Genomic DNA, 2580 nt, shown 5'->3' with positions numbered 1-2580 from the left:
GGGGAGGGGGGGCGTTATAACTAATATTGTATCATTTTGATAAATAAAAAACTAACATATGGTGGGAGTACCAGTTCTCCCTTACAAGATTTATAACTAACAGAAAAGAAGTCTAAGGAAGACTTAAGTACAAGTCACAATATCTATCGATGATTGAATAACAAGATTTAATATTATTGATTGATAACATAGAATTAGTAAATAACATGTTATAATAAGTTAAATTATATTATGATATAAAAAAAACCATATATGCCACGAGCTTCCTCTTACCCCAAAACGAAGATTTAAAAAGAAAAAAATAAAACTATAATGTATATTTGATTAAAATAGCATCATATATGGTTGTTAAAGGTTTTTTCTTTTTATTTCGTTATGTATATTAGTCATAAATTTTTAATAAATTATTCCTGCTGCGAGAAGATGCGACCTATTAAAATCATGACTCTTGATATATATAATAAATAAACTTTGGACCATGGAAAAGACCTAGCTAGCTATGTAAAACTTTTACTGGACTTGTATGTAAGCTTGTAAAATAATATAATCAAAGTCTAGTTTGATCATCAAATAAATAGAGATTATTCTTGTGTCTTGACTCACGACTAAAGACTTTTAATTATTTTACCGATTCCCTGGTATACAAATTAAATACACCCTGATTGAAATTAAATTCAAATTCTTGTATTTGGACATTAGATTAAGTGTATGTAGAAAATGAAAAGTTGACCATGACTTCTGTTCAATCTAAACATTTTGACTCAAGGATTGAAGTCAAAGAATTGTTCGACTCTGAAATTGTAGTACAAAGTCTACCAAATTAAGAGGAATTAACTATATTGGGTAATTAGCTATATATGAATAATATTATATGATCATGTTTGGTAACTTTGCAAGGTCACAACACGAAGTTAATTAACAATTAAAATAATGAGTATATATAATCACAATACGTAAAGAGAATCCAAATTAGTATGGTTGGTCTTGTTCTTAATATATTTGTAACTACTCCAAACTCATGCACCGAGTAGCGAAGTCAGAAATTTCGCGAATGGTGTTCAAAATTTAATATACACATAAAAAATAATTTTTTACCTACATACACAATATAAATTTTTATATACAAAGCATACTTTTTCGACGAAGGATGTTCGGGTGACCACCCTTCAATGCATGTGGCTGCATGCAACGTAGTAGTATTAGTGCAGGATTTTGGAAAAAGTAAAATCATTAAATGTATGACTCATTGAATCTCATCATCTTCCCGAACTCCTTTGGGTCATCGGCCATCAATTAATTATGACACCGCTTGCTAAAAGTTTTGCGTACGCCCCTGACCGTTAGTACTAATAATGCAGGATTTTGGAAAATTAGATGTATGACTCATTGAATCTCAACGAAGAAGAATAAAATTAAAAATTGGCTGAACAATGACCATAGACACATGCAACTAATCAGTACTATTCAATAAATCAAAACCCAATAGTCAAATGTATATATATTTCAATAAGAAGACTGCTCCATTTTGGTTGTTATGAGTTTATGACTAGCTAGACAATACTACAAGAGAATGGAAGGGTCTTCACAACTGAACTGGCACAGTTTCATGCATCCCCATGTTGTTATCAACTATATACGTAATAATAACTCAATGATTAGGTTAGCCGAGGGTATATCAAAAACACCTTCTCCGCCTACCCGAAATAGGGGTAAGATCTGCGCACACTCTATCGTCTTCAGACCCGACACTATCGGAATACATACACTAAATATGTCGGAATACCCTATTAACTTTAACTCCACCTATAGTGAGTGGCGGAGCCACTTATAGGAAGGGGTGTCAAATGATACCCCTTCGCGGGAAAAATACCGTGTAGGTAGGTACAAAAATAAATTATATGTATATTATATGTATTGACTCCCCTTAATTTCCTGGTATGTTTAGTTTTATATATTTTAATACCCCTTAACGAAAATTCTGGCTCCACCAGTACTACCTATAGTCGAAAAGGTTTTAGATTGGAAGCTCAAAATCTTTGACGGGGATATATATTGGAGTTCACACAGTTGTGAATAATATTCTGCAATCTTTCAAATTTCAAAGGAGGGGAGCTAGACCCTGCCATTCCCTAGCAATACAGGACTACTGTCTAACCAAGTCTTGACAACCAAAATAGAATGCAGTTTTCTTTTTGAAATATGTATATTTTACTATTTTGTTCTAATTTATGGGATATAGTACTAGGGGCGGGCCGACGAATTTTGTGGCCTAAAGTGTTGTATATTTCAACAATGGAGGTTGAAATTGGAAGTGAATCTAAGAGATTAAGAAGAAGAATAACCTCTGAACAATACACTCATATGCTTACAGATGATCGAGATTGAGAAGAAGAAAGAGAAATTTATTATTCAACATAACCAACCCTTTACAATCCATATGTATTTATAGCTCACCTTCTACTGCTGAGCTTCACTAACAAACTAACTGCTACTGTCCCTTCTAATCGTATAACAGCTTTTATGTAAAATGTCTATAATACCCTTCTTAACTATTTAGCATATAACAACTACCCCCCCTCC

This window comes from Nicotiana attenuata, chromosome 7, assembly GCF_001879085.1.
Source record: "Nicotiana attenuata strain UT chromosome 7, NIATTr2, whole genome shotgun sequence".
Lineage (NCBI taxonomy): Eukaryota > Viridiplantae > Streptophyta > Magnoliopsida > Solanales > Solanaceae > Nicotiana > Nicotiana attenuata.
This window is presented reverse-complemented; position numbering follows the sequence as displayed.